Genomic DNA, 21,610 nt, shown 5'->3' with positions numbered 1-21,610 from the left:
AAGTCCAGTATGTCCACCATTATGAATGACGGTCCTATTCAAATGACAAACATCTGCCAATCTACCCTCTTTTTTTTAGAATCAGCATGTGGATGGGTACCTGCAAGTATTGTATCTTTCAGCTGCCAAAAAACAAGAGAAAAACCAATTTAAACCTGAATGAAAGAGGATATCATGAAGATAGACAGCACTGGATGAAAGATCTGCTTATCTCCTCTAGAGCAGTTTTTGGCAGAGGTTCTCTTGTGCGTTAAAAATGAGTGAAGGTCCCATTTCAAAAACTCATTTGCAGTTACTTCAAGATCAGATGCAGAGCCCTAACATATAACAAATTCATAAACAGGGGAATAGACACCAAACTTCAGCAATCATTAGAACAGAACCAGTGGAAAGATGTCATGAAGAAAATAAAACACATTTTCACTGCATCATTTATTAGAACTCACATTATGGAACATTTACTGTCGGACATTTTTGCAGCTCTTTGATGTATCAATTTTCGCCTTTGATCCCAATGAGGACCAAGCACTGTTCATGCTTCCATTTCTAGGGCCACATAACTCCTCCAAGCATCTCAAAGAAACAACTTCCTCCATATTTTTTCCCAAGTGAGCAGGTAACTCTGGAGCCGCTTTAATGATACCTGAAAAGCATAAACCATATGAATGCCCAACAAAAATGATGAGAAAAGTGGACCAAAACTTGCAAAATGCTACTGTCGAAGGTGAATACCATGCAAGAGGGATGGCTTAACTTGCTTGAATTTTGCCAAATACTCAATAATCCAGAACCAGGAAGGCTCAACTCAGATGAACTTTTTGCCATCCATGGAAGCACTGTTGAGCAGTTGGGACAACAAGGATTTCTTCAATTCATGCCTTCATCAATCCATAACAAAGATTGCTTTCTACAGAGAGAAAAAATAACGATGATTTAAAACTGATCGTGCATTTTGCAAAATTGTGCACCTGGCATATATGATGGGCAAAGAACTCTCAGTATCGGCCTAAAAGCTATGAATCCAATATAACTACAGCATGAACGAAATTTTTCTGATCATGCACCATATGAAAGATTCATTTGGCAAGGACGCTCTAGAGTAGTGATCCTCTTTGTCAAAAGAAGCAAATATGCCATGACATCCTAAATGGAGTACTTCCACAGTGGAATCAAATGAAAGCCAATTATTGCCATGCTCACTAAATTCTCACATAAGTGACCCAAGTAACAATTGAATGCAAGCACTATTAAGAAGTAAACACGTTAGTTTTGATACTTTGCTTATACTGAGAAAGTTAAAATAGCTAAACGGAACCAAAGTCAAAAAGCTTTTCGTGCAGCACATGGAAAGGAGTAACGAAAAGTGCTGAATCATAAAGGTGCAATTAGGTGACAAATCCGTACAAATAAACCATTTAACCATTCTGGCATGGCCTTCTCAGATAATATTGCACAACGCACGAACCCATATGAACAATCAAAATTGACAAAATTATAAGATTAAAATCTTTGAACCACCAAGTCCCATGAACTCAGTAAGACCGACAGAATTAAAAAGATAAACTAACTCAAGACAGAGTGTGAGCAAAAACAAGGTCAAAAGGTTAACCGCAATCATTGATGACAAGCAATTCGACTAATTCCCTTTCCGGCAAAACCAAAAAAGAGAATGAGAAAACAAGAAAAATGGACACTAAAGTCAGATACAAAGCATGAGCAGAGGAGCAGAAAATGCTTATCAATAGAAGAAATGCAACCATTTAATTCAATTCCAGGGTGTTCATGAATCTAGATACACCCACCAACTATTCCAAGAGATCTCAAGTAATATCAGCTACCCCATGTGTTCAGTTCATCAAAAGAGTCACATTAGTTCAGTGTCTACTCTTCCTATAATTTTTCTTGACAAACAGCATCTAAGATTAACTAGCTTTCAACAAACAGAAATGCCGTGACTCCCAACTTGTCAATAATCGAGACAGATAGATACCCATGTATGATTTTGTTACGGCAGCCTGATCTAAAAGTCCACTTCGTGCGGCAAAATTGGGTCCACAGTTCAGCTTGCGGAGGGACATATAATCGAAAGTCCAGTCACAATTTCCAAAGGGAAAATACACAATCAAAGTCCCACTGAAAGAAAAGAACGGATCAACACAAGTATTTCCACGCATAAGATCGTGCTCGCGCGACCAAGAAAGACGGAGAGAGCCCAAAATCCAAGAAAATCCCTACCCTTAAATCCAACTTCAACAAGATCAAAATTTTCAGCAAAACCCACTTTCTTGCTCGTTCCCCACCAACGCTCATAGCTCATGCGAACCCGCTTTCATTCAAAAATCATACCGTTCGCCATATACGGGACGCGGGGTCGACCACTCCCGCGTTAATCTCTCACAATTCAGGCGAAACCTCACAGCCCGATTCCTTTCTTTTACTTATAACATCCCCACCACTTCCTGAAACCAAACGACGAATGAAAAAACGAAAGCGGAGAAGGGATGACGACATACCGAGAGAGGACAAAGGAGGCGGTTCGGTGTTGGGGTGATTATTGTGGGCACATTTCTTCTCGCCTGGAAGTCTGCAATGACGGAACAGGCGATTGCCTCCGCGGAAAATCTTGAAACCCCCCGGACACAAGCGATTCAACAGCTCGGTGGAGCGAAGCAGCGAGATTACGTCGGGCTTCGACTTGACGGGTCGGCCTAAGATCATGTATCCAGAAGTGGGCTCATCTTCGGATTTGCCAAGAACGGAAAAACCGGACAAGGGTAGAGAGACAGACAGTCACAGTTTCACTTCTCGCGTTGCTGCGCTTAGAATCAGAAGCAATAAACCAGTGAACTTCTGATCGCAGATTTAGGCCAAGCTTTCACCCCCAAAACAAAGATGCGAACATAAAAACTCGGGAAATAAAATCGAACCTGCCTTGCGGTCGCAGATTTAGGGCTTGTCGAGCGACTGCTTCGAGCAGGGCGGAGCGATTGCTTCTCAGTCGCGAGTCGGGGGACGGAGAGAGGCGAGCGAAATCGGCCGTCGGGAGAGCGCGATTTAGGAAGGAGTGCGCCGAGAAAATCGAGCCCTGCTGAGATGAGGCCGTCGAGTGGAGAGAGAAAGGCCGTCGTCGGGAGGAGCGACGGTCGTCGGAGGAATCGCTAGACCGGAAGGAGCGTCGGAGGAGGAAGAGAGAGCAAAGAGGAGAGAGAAGACAGAGGAGAGAGAATTCCCTTTCCGGTTTTTTAAATGCCCGCGCGTTGGTTTAAATTAGAACGACGTGAGAGAGAAGAGGGAGCCGACGTGGACCTGCCACCGGACAGGTGTCGACGCGTGAATGGATCAGAGCACGGATGACGTGGTCCTCTGAGGGTACCTAATATTTTCTCGGGAAAATTCGGTACGCGTAACCACATTTTCTCCTCACACCATCCTCATTTCACCTTCCTCCCGCCTTTTCGTCCTTTATTTATTTATTTTTAAATTTGCTTTTCTCCAATTTCTGTACGACGTGACAGAGAAAGAAAGAAAGATTTTTCATAAAAAGGAAGCACCCCTTTAGACTCCCCCGCCTTTTCAGAATGCCCCCTCCCCCTGACCTCCTCTCCCTCCCTTCCGTTGCTCTCTCCTCCGCCGCGCGAGCTCGGCGCCGCCCGGCAACTCGCCGCCGGCGAGCTTGTTAGGCTGGACCGGCAGCAGGGTCGAGCCCTCGAGCGCGCGGCTGCCTAAGTAGGGCTCCCCGAGGTTTGAGAGGGAGGGAGAAGGAGTCGGGGATCGGGGATCGGGCCGGAGGAGCGAGCTGCGGGAGAGGCCGAGTCGGTACTTTATGCTATATATAATTAGAGATTTTTATAATAGTATTTGCCCTTATTTAATATCTTTCTCTAATCACCTTGTTAATTAGAGGAATTCACAACCCCAGATTTGTTTAGGACATGGCTTGTCCAAAGGAGTGCGAGTTCCATGCTGCGGTTTTAATAGCCCGTTGTTAATTTGAACAATGGGGTTTATTATATGTGTTGGGTTTCAATTGGGACCGAGAGGGGTGTTTTGACTTTTCATGTAGAGACATGAATTGGCTCGGGCTTCTATTTTTAAACCTTAGCTGAATTTGAGATACTACACGGTTTAGTCTGAATCTCTGCAATGTGTTTAAAATGCATTACTCTTTATTAGGAAGTGGCCCACATGAAAAGCTCCATAGGTTTTGCACGACATATGATAGGTACATGAATTGTAGCCGAAGCTCAATTTAATTTGTAGGAAATGAATTATTCATAAAACATTTTATTGAATTTGTTTATTTGAAATAATTAATTAATAATTTTTTTTTTATCATCGCGGCCGATGAAAATAATTTTGGAGCCATGTCGACTTGTGACAATGTTAGCAGCATTGCAAAACAGTATAGGTTAAAAAAACGAGAAAACAATCCGACCTGCCGGATTCGAACCAGCGACCTAAGGATATGCTGTTGGATGGTCCCCACTACAGTCCTCCGCTCTACCAACTGAGCTAAGGTCGGTTTTTAGATGATTGTCTCTATTCAATTTATTTATTAAAACAAGAGACTATTTTCGTTAGCTCGTTGTACGGGCCTTGGGCTGGCCCACATTAAAATCCGAAGCTTCTGTTTTGATTTTGAACTGAACTGCAGTTATGTCAAACGTAAATGTACCAGCAAAAGTGCGCCCTCGTTGCGAGAAAAAAAAAGTTAAGAACGAAGTCATACTCTCCGCAGCCTCCAGCCGGAGGTGCTTTTCATCAGTTCATAATTTTCTCCATATTTTGCAAGAGACGATGCCACGGAGTGAAGAAATTTTATGTTACAAAAGAATTTATGGATCATACTTAACACATTCATGTTCTTTTTTTTTTTTTTTTTTAATTTTAAGAATAGAAATTTTGTGTTATTACAAACCGCCTTCTTTCATTTAAAAATTATTCTGAAGAATAAAAAAAAAAAAGACTATTTTTGAAAAGAAATTGTTCATTGGAATAGAAATGTTACCAAACGAACTCTAAATGATGATTGCATTTCATTTTCAATGGAGAGAGCGAGCCAAAAATCTGTGGTTACACTTAATTGAATGGACACAATTAGCTAGCTTAGACAAGAGAGTCCCAATCAACACCCATGTTGCCAAAGGCGTGTGGCAGCCATGCTCTCTCCACCAGACTCATTTGAGTCCCAATTGAAAGAAATACCAAAACAGTCATAAATCTATATCGTTGGTACTAATTCGGTTCTAGATCTTTTAATTGAATCAATTTAATTCTAAACTTTTTTATATTGATACTTATTTAGTCCATCTAACTAAATTGGCGGGCTAGTGCTGACGTGAGTGCCAATCGATTGATGAATGCTAACATGGCAATTTTTAAAGAATTTTTTCATTTTCTTCTTCTTCTTCTTCTTCTTTTTTCTTTTCTTTTTAGTTTTCCTCTTCTTCCTCTTGGCCTTCTTCTCTAGCAGTGGTTGGCAAGCCTCCAGCGGCCTTTGACTAGGCTCGCTGGTCATTAGGTGAGGGCCGCGAAGCCCTCCTCCAATTGCGAGCAAGGCTACCTTCGCTTGTGGTGAGGCCATAGCAAGGCTGACCTCGCCCATATCAGGTTGAAGCCATAAAGGGAGCAACCTTGCACGAGGGCTGTGACCCTTATCGACAGCTAGTGAGGGTTTGGTGGCCCTCTTCCGGTGGTTGATGAGGGCTTGGCAGCCTAGGTGAGCCTCTAGCAAGGCTTGCTGGCCATTGCAAGGAATCCAAGGAGGAAGAAAAGAAAAAGAAAAGGTTAAAGAAAAGGAAAAAGAAAAAAGAAAAAAATTGACAAAAAATTTGAAAGAATAAAAAAATTATTAAAAATTTTCACATTAGTATTAGTGAGACGGTTGGCGTCCACTTTAGTACTGACTAGCTAAAATTGACAAAATAGACTGAATTTGTATTATTATAAAAATGTTTAGGATTAAATATGTCAACTTGAAAGGATTTGGATTGAATTGGTACCAATGCGATATGTCTATGACTTTTTTGGTATTTTCCCAATCCCAATCACAACCACCTAATTTAGGATTGGAATTCTAATGAAAATGACGGTTGAAGAGGCAACAGGAGTGCCGTCCACATAAAATTTAATTCATTATATCTTTCATCGGAGCCAAAATGAGCTTTCGAAGGCATGAAAATGTCAACGCCATTAGTTATTCAAATGGTGACGCTGCACTGCACGAGAAGTCGCCGTTCTCATCGAACATGCAGAGACCAGACGCCCAAGCGTGCCCACTGATGCACCAAAATGTGGCCGTCAAGGATGATAATTCTAGCTTACTGATGTTTACACCAGGGCAAGCATGCTAGACTTAGGACAAATTTGGGAATCTATCTCAGACAAGAAATGCGGACACCATTTCTCTCTTCCAAAAAAGAAAAAAAAAGCAAAAACAAAAATCAGGCATATCTCTATATAAAGCAGACAAATCTCTCTCTTTCTATGCATTATCCGGGAGCCTCATCAAGCGCATCCTTTACATCCTCTCTTTCTATGCCAGAGGCGCCATGGCCGGAGAGCCCAATGGGGGTCTTATCCCGTGTTCCAACTCCCATCCATGAGGAGAGAGGCACCCTAGGAAACCCATTCAGGGTGAGACAGTTTAAAGACCTACCTAGGTCTTGTCTTATGGGATGTTATCCTAGCCGATATATTTTTCAAGGCTCGGGAGCTGCCTTTACCCAGGATCAGTTTTACAGACGCGGGAGGTAACCCTGGGAATTCCTCCTTTGTCTCCCCACTTTTGGACTATTTCGTCCTGTTTTTGAGTTGCATCTTGTAGGCAAGGTACTCCTACAAGATTTGACTAAGCAGTTTTAGGTCTTGCTTAAGACCTGTCTTATGGGATGTTATCCCAGCCGATATATTTTTCAAGGCTTGGGAGTTGCTTTTACCCAGGATCAGTTTTATAGACGCGGGAGGTAACCCTGGGAATTCCTCCTTTGTCTCCCCCACTTTTGGACTATTTCGTCCTGTTTTGAGTCGCGTCTTGTAGACAGGGTACTCCTACAAGATTTGACTAAGTAGTTTTAGGTCTTGCTTAGGACCAGGTCTTACGGGATGTTATCCCACCGATACATTTTTCAAGGCTCGGGAGCTGCCTTTACCCAGGATTAGTTTTACAGACGTGGGAGGTAACCCTGGGAATTCCTCCTTTGTCTCCCCACTTTTGGACTATTTTGTCCTATTTTTGAGTCGCGTCTTGTAGACAGGGTACTCCTACAAGATTTGACTAAGCAGTTTTAGGTCTTGCTTAGGACTAGTCTTACGGGATGTTATCCCAACCGATATATTTTTCAAGGCTCGAGAGCTACCTTTACCCAGGATCAGTTTTACAGACGTGGGAGGTAACCCTGGGAATTCCTCCTTTGTCTCCCCACTTTTGGACTATTTCGTCCTGTTTTTGAGTCGCGTCTTGTAGATAGGGTACTCCTACAAGATTTGACTAAGCAGTTTTAGGTCTTGCTTAGTACTAGTCTTACGGGATGTTATCCCAACCGATATATTTTTCAAGGCTCGAGAGCTACCTTTACCCAGGATCAGTTTTACAGACGCGGGAGGTAACCTTTGTATCCCCACTTTTGGACTATTTCATCCTATTTTTGAGTCGTGTCTTGTAGGAGGGTACTCCTACAAGATTTGACTAAGCAGTTTTAGGTCTTGCTCAGGACCAGCATCCTTTTACATCAAACACTGAAAAAACCCCACGATTTGTCGTCATCATCCTAAAACTTCAGAGCCTCTCAAAAGTCTTAACGATGGCATTGACTTTTCTCTCACCATGTTGCTGTCTCTTCTGTCTCCTCCTCCACTTTTCGACTGCATCACCATCAAAGACATCATCTTTAACTGCCGACTTATCGCCAATGACACAAGCAGATGTGCTCATTAAAGGGCTCAACTTGCAACCCAAAGGAGCTGTCAACATCCAAACTAGAGACAAAGATACTTCTTCTTTGGCTTCTGATAGGAAGATCGTGAGAGGCGCTTTGAGCTCGCAGTTCTCGGCGATTCCGGGTCGTCCATTCAGGACCTCGGTCACCATGCCGGGTATTACCCACTTCCGCACTCCCATGCCGCAAGGTGAGGCCCTGGAGCCAACTTTCATAGCCTGTTGTAGATAGCCTTGGAATTAACTTCGATAGCCCTTTTTTTTTTTTTGATTGACATAGAATACGATTAATATCTAGTGCTTAATTAATGGTTTCCAGAAGTGTTTAGATTCACCTGTTATACTAATTTTGTTAGGCCTAGATGATAGGAAAAATAATGGGGTTATCAATGAAACGTGATAAAACGAGAAGTTCGACAGAATTCGGTCAGTAAAACCCGCCAAGAAATATTCTTTCTCAAATCCGTTTCTTCGATTTGCGGGAGCCAAACTGAGATTCAGCTCGTTATAGTTCATCAAGTTCTGGTCACGACTCTTTGTCCTGTCTTTTGTCCAATTTTTCAGGATGTTCTACTTCTTCTTTGAATCATGGAACAGCGCAAATGACCCGGTGGTTATTTGGTTTACTGGAGGGCCTGGATGTAGCGGTTCATTGGCACTGTTCTATGAGAATGGCCCTTTCCATATTGCCAACAACTTGTCTCTTGTGTGGAATGATTATGGCTGGGACCAGGTGAGTGAGTAACAATTTTGTACTGATCGTAGCATCATTAATCATAATTTAATACTTCCAAGAACGTTGCGTCATTCTTTGGATTTTTCTCTTTGCTCTATTATTATATATATATTTTTTGAATTATGCGACGTTAGCGTCGTCCTCCTACTCTTTTCTGTTGTTTTTTTCCTTGACATTATCGCATATGATAGTGGCCTAGTTCGTTTCAGTATTCTTTCTTAAAAACCAGTTGCCAACTTCTTCTGTTGCTTTCGCCTTCGATAGCTTTGCTATCAAACAAGACTTCAACATTGATTGGGCAAATTGATGGTTGTGCGTGATAATTGTGATCATGGTCGATAAAATTAATTATTGAATGAATAAACAATACGTATCTTATTAAATTAAAACGGAAATTCAGACAATGAAAAAACATATTTTATTGATGAATAAACTATTTCTATTTTGAAGTATGTTAAATTTCATGCTTTTGTTAATGTTTTCTTTTTCCTCACAGGCGTCGAATCTCATTTTCGTCGACCAGCCTATTGGAACTGGTTTCGGTTACTCCATTGACGAGCGCGACATTCGGCATGATGAGGAGGGTGTTAGCAATGACTTGTATGACTTCTTGCAGGTGTACATGAGCTCACTGATCATAATCTGAGTACTAGATTAACTACTTTTGTTTTTTTTGGACGATCCAATTTTGGATTGGATACTTTTCAAGTTAAGAATTCAAGCATATGATAACTAACCTCTCACTGCAATCTTCAGGCGTTCTTTACAGCGCATCCTCAATTCGTCAAGAATGATTTTTACATAACCGGAGAATCATATGCTGGGCATTACATTCCTCCTTTGGCTGCTCGTGTTCAACAAGGAAACAAGGCGAAGGAAGGAATTCACATAAACCTGAAGGTACTGCATGCTTGTATGGTATTTTTTTTTTTTTTTGCTATGACATTATCAACTTGTTCTCTCTTTTGACAAAGTTAACTTCTGAATCTCGAACAGGGGTTTGCAATTGGCAATGGCCTAACCAATCCTGAGATTCAGTATGAAGCATACACAGATTATGCTTTAAACATGAGGTTAATCATGCAGTCCGATCACGACAGCATAAACACAATGCTCCCAGAATGCAAACGGGCGACTGAACAGTGTGGTATCTTTTTTGGCCCTAAATCTCTGTTTGTGCTTCATTAAAACATTCCGGAAGCTCTCTTTTTTATTTCTGAAAGTGGAGGCTTTACTTTTAATCTTTGCAAATCATGTGCAGCTACCAATGGCGGAGATGCCTGTGACTTAGCATGGAACGATTGCTTCAGTATTTTCAATGAGATCTTGAATATTACAGGGAACAAAAATGTATCCATTTTTCCCCCGACAGAAGCTTTCTAAAATTTATGTTTGATTACGTGAATTTGACATGTTGATGATTGGCCTGCAGTACTACGATATACGAAAGAGATGTGAGGGGCCCCTGTGCTGCGACCTTTCGAACGTGGAGACACTCCTGAACCAAAAGAAGGTGAGAGATGCTTTAGGGGTCGGGGATATAGAGTTTATGTCGTGCAGCAGCACTGTGTTCAATGCAATGAGCCAGGATTGGATGAAGAATCTCGCAGTGGGTATCCCCCGCTTCTTGAGGACGGGCTGAAGTAGCTCATTTATTGTAACGACCCGGGCCCACTGTGTGATATTGTCCACTTTGGACACTAAGTCCTCACTTGCTTAAAACGCGTCACACATATTAAGGGCCTGCCCTTATAATTTGGCCCGGACTCCCCCCCTAAGCGATGTGGGACAAGAGGGAGAGAACCCCTTCCTTGCGCACGTCCGGGGACCGAGGCGCGGACGCACCGCCATCCCTCCTCCCCGCGCACCGCCGCTCAGGCCGTCACACTCTCCCCCCCTAATAGAACAACGTCCTCACTGTGGCCCCACACACTGTCGGGAGTCGGCTCTGATACCATTTAATATTGTCCGCTTTGAACACTAAGTCCTCACGGCTTTAAAACGCGTCACACATATTAAGGGGCCCAAGCCCTTATAAATTGGCCCTGGACTCTCCCCTAAGCGATGTGGGACAAGAGGGAGAGGACCCCTTCCTTGCGCACGTCCGGGGACCGAGGCGCGGACGCACCGCCATCCCTCCTCCCCGCGCACCGCCGCTCAGGCCGTCACATTTATGCCGGTGAATATGATCTCATCTGTGGGACAAGAGGGAGAGGACCCCTTCCTTGCGCACGTCCGGGGACCGAGGCGCGGACGCACCGCCATCCCTCCTCCCCGCGCACTGCCGCTCAGGCCGTCACATTTATGCCGGTGAATATGATCTCATCTGCAATTGGCTTGGTAAACCCTGATCTTTCAAGTTGGTAGACGCTAGACAGGATCAAACGGAACATTACCTGGCGAATGACATGTCTTTCCTGATGTTAATTTGAGCAGGAAACTCCAGGTGGGTTAATGCCATGCGGTGGTCTGGTCAAAAGCAGTTTGGGACATCTCCAACTGTTCCATTTGTCGTTGCTGGTGCCGAGGCAGGAATGATGAAAAGCCATGGACCACTTACTTTCTTGAAGGTCTCTCTCTCTCTAACAGAAGCGCACACACAGAATTGCAATGCGCGAGCATGCATGCACGACATAGTTTAAAGATGAGAGAGACAAATTATAAGTGCAATTCTGGCTGTGTGACGAAATGCAGGTTCATAATGCTGGGCACATGGTTCCGATGGATCAGCCGAAAGCTGCTCTACAAATGCTAAAGAGCTGGATGGCGGGCAAAGTCACCCTGGCTGGTGCAGATAGCGAGATTAATAACTAATGAAAAGAGAGTGCCCCCAGTATCCCAACATTTGAATCTTGTTCATATCCAGAATACAAGATACAAGATGAGTCCAAGTAAAATGGGAACGAAAGGTGAAGAATAAAAGAGTTTCATTTGTTCAAGTTCATCCAACACTACAGATTTATCAACTATTCACTCGTGCATTGCATTTCAAATTTCGTCAAATCGACACGAACTTCTCCAAGTGCGTAACACTATGTTGGAATTGTTCAGCTGCTGTTTTCTGTAATATTTTCCTTTGTTTTACTCTGTTTTTTTTTTATATTAAAAAACAGCCAAGTGCATTTAGTGTTTTTTGCTATTTTCTAGGAAGCGAATTAGCACGTTTAGGTGTAGTTATATGCTGCACGTGTGTGTGGTTTGTAAGTAGTTATTGTTCTTGTTTAAGTTGTCTTGTACTTGACAGTTTCCTTAGAAAACTGACGTACGCAAGTTTGTGCTCTGTTTTCTCTGTGCTTCTCTTCCTCATTCAAAAACTATAGCTTCTGGTTTTCTGTTTCTTGTTTACTGTTTTGATCAGTAATAACAGTGGTATCAGAGCGTGTATGATCTTGAGGGATTGTGAAGTGAAGCAAGTATCGAAGTATAAAGAAGTTAAAGGGTGATGGAGACAGGGTCGAGTGGTTTCTCTGTGATGGCTTCTCCAGTATTTACTGGAGAGAATTATCAAGCATGGGCTGTTAAGATGACAACATTTTTGGAGGGTCATGATCTGTGGGAAGCTGTGGAGGATGATTATGAAGTTGCTCCACTTCCAGATAATCCGACCATGAATCAAATCAAACTTCATAAAGAGAGAACCACAAGAAAAGCCAAGGCAAAATCTTGCCTCGTATGCTGCTATCTTGCCTACCATCTTTACTGCACTTATGAAGTGTGACTCGCAAAGGCCATATGGGACTTCTTGAAGGAAGAATATGAAGGAGATGAGAAGATAAGAGGTAGGAAGGTGCTGAATCTCTTGAGAGAATTTGAGAGACAGCAGATGAAAGAGTTTGAGTCAGTGAAGGAATACTCTGATAGGCTAGTGGGGATAGCTGATAAAATAAGAGTTTTAGGGACTGACTTGAAGGATGAAAAGCTTGTTCAGAAGATCCTGGTGTTTCTTCCAGAGAAGTTTGAAGCCACCATAGCGTCTCCGGAAAATACAAGAGACTTACCTGATATAAAGCTTGCGGAATTGTTAAATGCTTTGCAGGCACAGGAGCACAGACAATTGATGAGAAGAGAAGAGTTTGTAGAGGGTGCGCTGCAAGCTAGAGTGAAATCAAATGATGGAGGCAAAGGGAAGAAGTGGATTTGGTCTAGAGAAAATGCTGGTGACTCCAAGTTTGTAGCAAAAGAAGGAAATTCTGGTGGGTCTAGCAAATGGAAGAAGAACAAAAAGCCTTGTCAATACTGTGGTGGAACTAATCATCAGTTTTTTAGATGTTGGAGAAAGCTTGATGCTAGGTGCAGAAGATGTCACAAGTTGGGTCACATGGAAGCCATCTGCAAAGCGAAAAAATTACCAGCAAGTAGGAGAAGCCCAGGTAACAGTGAATGAAACTGAGGAAGAGCACTTGTTTGTAGTTCTTTTTCTAAATCTTTTGTTGGGAATGATGCATGGCTAGAGGATAGTGGCTGTACCAATCATATGACTGGCAATTCGAAGCTGTTTAGGATTCTAGACAAGTCAATCAGGTCCAGAGTTTGAATTGGCAATGGACAGTATATCGAAGTGCAAGGGAAGGGTACAATGGCTATTGAAGGAAATCAGGAGGTGAAGCTGATCAGTGATGTTCTCTTTGTGCCAAATATTGACCATAATCTGTTAAGTGTTGGTCAATTAGTTGAGAAGGGCTATAAAGTGAAGTTCGAAGGGAAGGAATGCCTTATTAATAATGCAGATAGCAAAGAAGTGCTAAGAATTCCAATGGAGGACAAGAGTTTCATGTTCAAGCCACAAGAGATGCAACAAATGGCTTTAAAGTGCAAAGAAGAAAATGTAGAGATATGGCATAAAAGACTTGGGCATGTTCACAGGAAGAGTATGTCGTTTATGCAGAGAAATAACTTGGCAGATAACTTGCCAAGTTTGGAGGAGGAATTTCCACAGTGTAGAACTTGTCTTCTTGGCAAGCAAGTTAGATTTCCTTTTAAAGGAGGAGGTTGGAAAGCATGTGAGAAGCTGCAATTATTCCACACAGATTTATGTGGACCTATGTCTGAGTCTTCTCTCAATGGTAGCAGGTATTTTATTACCTTCACTGATGATATGACTAGGATGTGTTGGATTTATTTTCTGCGAGCCAAGTCTGAAGTTGCTGATGTGTTTGTGAAGTTTAAAGCCTTAGTTGAGAATCAGAGTGGGAAGAAAATTAAAATGCTTAGGTCTGATAATGGTTCTGGGTATATTGCTCACAAGTTTAAGTTGAATTATGAGCAAGCAGGAATTGTGCAGCAGTTCACTGCTCCCTATTCACCTCAACATAATGGGGTCATTAAAAGGAAAAATAGAAGTATTATGGAGATGGCCAGATGTATGATGCATGAGAAGATGTTGCCTAAGAAATTCTGGGCTGAAGCAGCTAATACTGTAGTGTTCTTGTTGAACAGATTGCCCACAAAGGCCTTAGAGAGGTTAACACCTTTTGAAGTCTGGTATGGTGTTAAACATTATGTGAAAAATTTGAAGGTTTTTGGGTGTTTGTGTTACACTCATGTTCCTGAGGTCAAGAGGGACAAGTTGGATAAGAAAGTAGAGCTTGGAATCTTCATCGGGTATAGTCTCCAATCAAAAGCTTATAAAATTTTTCATCTTATGACAGGGAATGTGACAGTAAGCAGAGATGTTGTTTTTCTAGAGGAAGATGAGTGGAATTGGATGGAAGGAAAGAGTGCAGAACAACAGCAGTTAAAAAAAAAACCTGCAACAGATGTAGAGGTTGATGAATTTATAGATGGATTGGAAGATAGTGTGGATGATTTACCAGTAAAAGGCACAAGGTCACTTGCTGAAATCTATGAAAGAAGCAATGTGGCAATGCTCGAACCATCTAACTTTGTGGAAGCTAAGGAGGATCAGATGTGGATTACAGCAATGCAGGAGGAGATTGCAATGATCCAGAAAAACCATACATGGGAGTTTGTTGACAGACCATATGATAAGAATGTAATTGGGGTTAAGTGGGTGTTTAGAACAAAACTTAATCCTGATGGTTCTGTCAATAAACACAAAGCTAGACTGGTGGTGAAAGGCTGTGCACAAATATGGTGAGTAGACTATTCTGAATCATTTGCTCCTGTTGCACGACTTGATACAATAAGGTTACTGTTAGCTATTGCAGCAGAGAAGGGGTGGCCTATATTTCAGTTAGATATCAAGTCTGCATTTCTGAATGGAGAGCTTGATGAGGAGATTTTTGTTGAACAACTTGAAGGCTTTAGTATCAAAGGGCAAGAAGAGAGTGTATATAGGTTGAAGAAAGCTCTATATGGACTGAAGCAGGCTCCAAGAGCTTGGTATGGGAAGATAGATCGATATTTGCAGGATTTTAGCTTTGTAAAAAACTTAAGTGAGTTCACTCTTTATGTCAAGAAGGTGAATCACAGTGTTGTAATTTTGTCACTTTATGTAGATGATCTATTAGTGACGGGGAATGATATGGAATTGATAGAGAAGGTGAAGCAAGATCTATTTGCAGTTTTTGAGATGATAGACTTGGGAAAGATGACTTATTTTTTGGGTCTAGAAGTCAAATAGGCTTCGTATGAGATCTTCATTTGTCAGAAAAAATACATGAAGGAAATTCTAAAGAAGTTTCAGATGGAAGATTGTCGAAGTGTAAGCACTCTTATGGCTGCTAAAGAGAAGCTGCGTAAGAATGATAGAACAGATGCGTAGATGCTTCTATGTATAGAAGTCTAATTGGGTGTCTCATGTATCTTACAAAGAACCGGACCGGATATTCTATTTGTCTGTGAGTGTTTTATCTAGATTTATAAGTAGTCCTAGTCGTTACATTTGGTTGCAGCAAAAAGGGTCTTGAGATATCTCAAAGGAACATTGTTCTTTAGTGTGAAGTTTAAGAAATGTCAGAAGTTTAATTTGCAAGGATTTTCTGATAGTGACTGGGCTGGTTCAGTAGATGACATGAAGAGTACATATGGATATTATTTCAGTTTTGGTTCTGCTTGTTTCTTCTGGTGTTCCAAAAAGCAAGAGATTGTAGCTCAGTCCACAGCAGATGCTAAGTTTATAGCAGCTATTGCAGCTGCAAATCAAGCTTTGTGGCTGAAGAAGATAATGAAGGATTTGTGGTTGAATTCCAGTAATTGCATTGAAGTTAATGTGGATAATTAGGCTGCTTTAGCAATATTTCATAATCCAGTTTTCCATGGGAAAACCAAGCATTTCAGAGTCAAATTTTTCTTTCTACGCGAGGTGCAACAAAGTGGCGAAGTTAAGTTGGTCTATTGCGGATCTGAAGATCAGCTTGCGTGATATGTTCACAAAACCACTTCAGCCGGAAGATTTGAGCTGTTAAGAGAGAAAATAGGAATGTCTGCAGCAGAACGATCCAAGGAGGAGTTTGTTGCATTTGTTCAGCTGCTGTTTTCTGTCATATTTTCCTTTGTTTTACTCTATTTTTTTTTTATATTAAAAAACAGCCAAGTGCATTTAGTGTTTTTTGCTATTTTCTAGGAAGTGAATTAGCACATTTAGGTGCAGTTATATGCTGCACATGTGTGTGGTTTGTAAGCAGTTATTGTTCTTGTTTAAGTTGTCATGTACTTGACAGTTTCCTTAGAAAACTGACGTACGCAAGTTTGTGCTCTGTTTTCTCTGTGCTTCTCTTCCTCATTCAAAAACTATAGCTTCTGGTTTTCTGTTTCTTGTTTATTGTTTTAATCAGTAACAACACACTAACCAGTTAGCGGTGCATAACTTGCAAAAATGATTTTGAGTGTGGCGCTTTACATGCCTTATCTAGTTACAGAGAAAGAGTTGAGAGACTGGACAGGGCACGCGTCATACTCAAATAAATAAGCAAAAGTTAATATGTGAAATTCGACCTGGTCTACAAATCCAAAGTGATTCTGAGGGGGAAAAAAAGAACACTGTGACAGAAAAGAATGATGTCGTCTGACGCTTCTTTTTATGGATAATCTCAGCTTCTCTGCCGACTTCAATTCAAGATCCTTTCTCTTTTGTCTTCCATTAGTACCAAGAATAGAACACACACACAAAATCCAAGAGAAAGCAGAAATCAGGAACAACATTGTGACCAGGTAATGGCAAAACTCTATGCTTTGCGAGGTTTGAGAAGCTTCAATGTCTCCCAGGTGAAATCTGGGTCGTCACGTCCAAAATGCCCATATGCCGTTGTTTTCTGATACCTGAAATTAACTCCTCTCGTCAGATCAAGATTGATAGAGATCATTCCTGGCCTGAAATCGAAGTTATCCTTGATCAATGCCAGAATATCTTTGTCTCGAATCTTTCCAGTTTTGTAAGTGTCTACAAACACAGATAACGGATCAGGAACACCGATGGCACAAGAAACCTGCACAATGCAGCGTCGAGCAAGCCCAGAAGCCACCACACTCTTCGCAGCTTGCCTAAAAATGTAGGCACCACTACGGTCAACCTTGGTCGGGTCCTTGCCCAAAAAAGCACCGCCGCCATGAGCACCGCAGCCACCGTAAGTGTCGATAAGTATCTTCCTCCCAGTGAGGCCTGCATCACCATGGGGCCCACCGATCACAAAACGCCCCGAGGGGTTGACGGAGAAAATCGTCTTGTTGTCAAGAGACTGAGGTGGAATGACGGGCTTGATCACATGTTCTTTTAAATCCTTCGCAATCTGCTAATTGGTAATGCTCTCATTATGCTGAGTTGAGATTAGGACTGTATGAACCCTCATAGTGTTAAAATATATATTGAGTTTAAGCCTATTGAACGAACACGATCCAAGTTTATTTGTGTATTAACTTGGTAGATCAAAGTTCAAGATTGAATCTTCCATAATGTGGAAACTTCATCCATATTGGTGTTGTGATCAATAGCGTAATTTATTTCCTTTTACGAGTTTGACTTGGTGAAGAAAGAAGACAGAAAAAAGGAAAGTCAAGTTTGTGGGCTTTGTTGACCATATTTTCATTCAATATGTTTAGTGTGATTGAGAGATTATTTCACAATTTTTTTTTTGGGATTAAGCACCGCGTATATTATTGGGTGATTCAAGTGTGTAATCTTAGTTATATCGCTTTATTTACAATGGATTCGTCATTGTTTTCCTCATGGACAGAAGTCTTTATGATTGAACCATATGAATCTGGTGTCTAATTTATTTTTTTGTTTTGTCTATGGATTGTTCGATTGTTTGCTTTCCACAACACAAAAGGACCATGGCTCCCCCATCATTACGGTATTCCACCGTCAGTTGGGTCTTTCCATGAGGTCTCAGCACGGGCATGTTTTGTTCTTCCTCACTTCAGTCAGCTTGGTGGCTAGGACGTGAGTCAATGTCATAAGCTCGGGAGTTTCATCGTAGCATAACCGAACATGTGCCCCTGGTCTCCAGCACCAATCTCCTCAGGTTTCTTGGTCATATTTCCGTGAACTCCTTTTTTTTTTTGGTCGGAATCCGTGAACTCCTTGAGCAGTGTCAGGGCTCTGATGTTTGATATTGACTAGGACTTTGTATTTGTTGGCGTCGAGATCGACATCAGCCTAGGTGAACCCAATCCCTCAGCATGTGTCGCGAACGATCTTCTCATAATTAACCTTAGCCTTGGTGGTGATTTCCCGGAACACTATGACCATATATGTCTCGGTACATGTCTCACAGGCAACTTTGCTTTGTGGATCTTGCTCCAAACAAGCATCGAGGATAGCATCTGAGACTTGGTCACAGATCTTGTCTGGGTGGCCTTCATTGACAGACTCTGAGGTCAAAGAGGAAAGTCTTCATCGCACTGTGAAACCCGATATTGACAACAATTCTGTAGTCAGGGAGATGGTGAAAACAGCGATGATCATAAGAAACGGTTACTTTTCTGACAGAGTCATCATGCCGAAGCCTAATATCTATATCAATCCCATATCGACAGTAAAATGCCAGGCAAAAGTTCCTCCGTTTTATGTGAACTGCGTGTTTCATTTTGATTTCCCCATGATGGCAAACAGGGCATTATACATTAGCGAAGCGATGGCATGAAAAGCTATGAACCTAAACTTTCTTTGTAATGATATAATCTCTCATGCTTCTTGCTTCTTTGTATTGAGACAAACCACAACGGAACACAGAGAAGACAAGCCGGTCTATATATGCAGATCCAGCAAACGTACATATTATCCACATACAAACGATCGATAATTAAATGCCGCTCGTTTGAATGCATTTCAATTCAAAAAAAAAAATTGCTTTCTAGACAATCCCTCTAGAATAGGGAATAGGGTATTCTAACAATATTCCTAGTTACTTCGTTCTCTATTTCTATTTGAAACAATCCTTGGGAAAAGTATTTTGTTTCCACCGAACTAAAAAATAGAATATGTCAATGCTTCTAGTAAACTAAAATCATCTTTTAATTTTATTAATTTATAGCTATTTTGCTCCAATCTTTCCTATTGAAAAAGAAAAAAAAAATGGAAGATTTAGTTACGATTAGAAATACTTTAGAAATACGCTTTTCTATATTTACCAAACTCTTCTGTTGGTATCAAGGTGCTGGATCAACATTTTCATAAAAACCCTAGAGGACATTGGTAAGAAATCGGTCGTCTAAGATCAACCTTAGGATAGCTATGCTGCTAAAATTTAGCACACACCAGCAATACGAGAGAAGGAAAATGTCGCACTCGGACCCGCAGAAGAGAACCCATTTTGTATCGCAAGATGAAGCTGAGGATAACGCGCACACAAACAGAGCATGCGATCAATACCAAATCTCCAGTGCAGACGGACAAAACAGCAGAAAAAGCGAAAGCGGAAGAATTCGCCATGCCTTCAGCCGAAGTACCTGGGTGGGATTAACGAAGGATCTGCAGAGTCTGTGCAAGAGGAAGGATTTGCAGGGCCTGTGCAAGAGGGGAAATGCGCGAAACTTTGGAAAATAGAAAGTCCTATGATCTCAATTAATGTTTGCGAATGATCTCATTTTATTTGCTGAAGGCTCTATTGATCAAATGCAAGTTATTAAACAGTGTCTTGACTCCTTCTAACAATGCTTCAAGTTAGAAGGTTAGAACTACTAAATCTAATTTTTTTTTTGTTCTATGAATATCCCTCGGCACAAAATTCTCGATGTCAGCACTGTGGGAGGCTTGTCTCCTTCAAATAATCTTGGCAAATACTTACGAGTGTCTTTACTATCCCTTTAAGCTTGTTTGACAAAAGATTTTTCCGGCAACCTTAGCAAAGGTTCTTAATTAATGCTTCCTAATTTTGCTTGGTGAGTGGGTGAGAATGCTGAATGCGTTTGATGGAAAGAAAGTATTTGTTGTATTTGCGAGAAAATAACTTTTGGATGAATTCCACCACCTAGGCATGAAAGAATGTTCCAATAGACTTTGAAAAAGATTCTGAAGGTTGATCACCATTGGATTGCATTAAGAACTACAACTCAAATACGCAGCCTTACAACTGAGAATGCACTTCCTGTTTATAGATAGACTAAGACATTAAACGAGGAAACTTTTAATTGTACGAACGTTAAATTAGGAAATATTAAACTTGGAAACATTAAATTAGGAAATAATAAATTAGTAGACGTTCAATTAGGAAACATTATATTAAGAAATTTGGTCAAATAAGGAAACCTATTCAAATAGGAAACAAATCCTTCTGACTCCATTTTTTTTTGGGGTCAGTTTTTGACTCAATTGAATGAGCCTTTATATTTCAATTTCTAGGAACTGTATCTCTCTTGCTCTTCGTTGAATTCACTGTATCATGTTGTCGTCGAAATCTCCCTTTACTTGTATAAACATCAGGCTTGGTTAATTGAGTGAGGATCGAGTTGAGCTTATGAGTCGATTGTCTTCCGTGTAATTTGATAATCCCACGTCAACAACTTTATAAGCTGCAAAAACCAAACCCTTGCCTTCATGGTCTATTTTACGAATTTTTTTGGGTACAAATAAAATTCATTTGTAAAGACATAATCACCACTCTGTCCAGATTCATTCCATAAGCAACAAAAAGAAGGAAATCTAGGGAGTATTGCTAAGCTAAGTGCCTTTTTTACAACAATCTGCCATTGATGATTAATTGGCAACTAAAACCTACACAATAAAAGGACATGCGGCAAATTTGGGAATGTATCTCAGGCAATAAATGTGGACACTATTTCTCTCTTCCAAAAAAGGAATGATACATGAAAACAGTCGTATCAAATGGTAACAAAAATCAGACAAATCTTGTTGGAGGAGGAATCTGATTTAGTCTGAAAGATTGATTCAGCAAATCATAGATAATCGTAGATACGATTTATTTTAGGAAAATTAATATTGTGTAAATATTTTCTGATTCTTTTACTGTACTACAAATACATGTACATTGATATGCAGAGTAATACAGAATAAAAAAATTCCTCTCCAATTTCATGAATCTTGTCATGGTATCAGAGCATTCGGTTCTGATATAGCTTCCGCAAAATCATTCGAATTGCCCTCGGATGTTTTTCAACGTTGTTGTTGCAACGCTTTTCTTGCAAAACAAATTGACACACTGAGTGGGAATTCCTTTTTCATCATCTCAAAAGAGGGTTAGATCTCTGTTCTTGATCCGCCTTGCGTTTTTATTTATTTATTTATTGCCTTCGATTGTTTTCTGATTTGTTGCTGCAAATCAGTACCTGCAAAACAAAATCAGCACATCGACAGGAATTCAACACTACATGCAACATGCAGAACCCAGACGGTAAAGAAATCCTACCCGCATCCGACCAGGTCTCGGAAGAAGTTGAGCAAACTACTCAAAACCCAGCAGCTCCAATCACGAGCCAGGTCTCAGCTACAATCCAATGGCCATCGCCCCTTTTCTGAGGCTATGGGCCACCGGAACTAGTCAACGGACTCCCGGATTCGGCCAACAACGGGCTCCACAACA

General features: G+C 41.2%; 1 long non-coding RNA gene, 1 other non-coding gene and 2 pseudogenes across 2 annotated transcripts; 1 reads left to right on the top strand and 3 right to left on the bottom strand.

Moving 5' to 3' along the window:
* Positions 1–211: 211 nt before the first annotated feature.
* On the bottom strand, positions 212–819 carry LOC120288956. The gene is made up of 3 exons (XR_005546885.1): positions 733–819; positions 447–643; positions 212–317 (listed from the first exon to the last, which is right to left on the bottom strand). It is a non-coding gene; the product is annotated as an uncharacterized LOC120288956 (long non-coding RNA).
* A 3,610-nt stretch (positions 820–4,429) lies between these two features.
* TRNAY-GUA lies at positions 4,430–4,522 on the bottom strand. Its single transcript has 2 exons — positions 4,486–4,522; positions 4,430–4,465 (listed from the first exon to the last, which is right to left on the bottom strand). It is a non-coding gene; the product is annotated as a tRNA-Tyr (tRNA).
* A 3,114-nt stretch (positions 4,523–7,636) lies between these two features.
* On the top strand, positions 7,637–11,700 carry LOC104423381 (annotated as a pseudogene).
* A 5,098-nt stretch (positions 11,701–16,798) lies between these two features.
* Positions 16,799–18,469, bottom strand: LOC104421218 (annotated as a pseudogene).
* Between the last annotated feature and the right edge of the window lie 3,141 nt (positions 18,470–21,610).

This window comes from Eucalyptus grandis, chromosome 10, assembly GCF_016545825.1.
Source record: "Eucalyptus grandis isolate ANBG69807.140 chromosome 10, ASM1654582v1, whole genome shotgun sequence".
Classification (NCBI taxonomy): Eukaryota; Viridiplantae; Streptophyta; class Magnoliopsida; order Myrtales; family Myrtaceae; genus Eucalyptus; species Eucalyptus grandis.
Note: the sequence above shows the minus strand (reverse complement) of the source record. Positions and strands in the feature narration are given on the sequence as shown.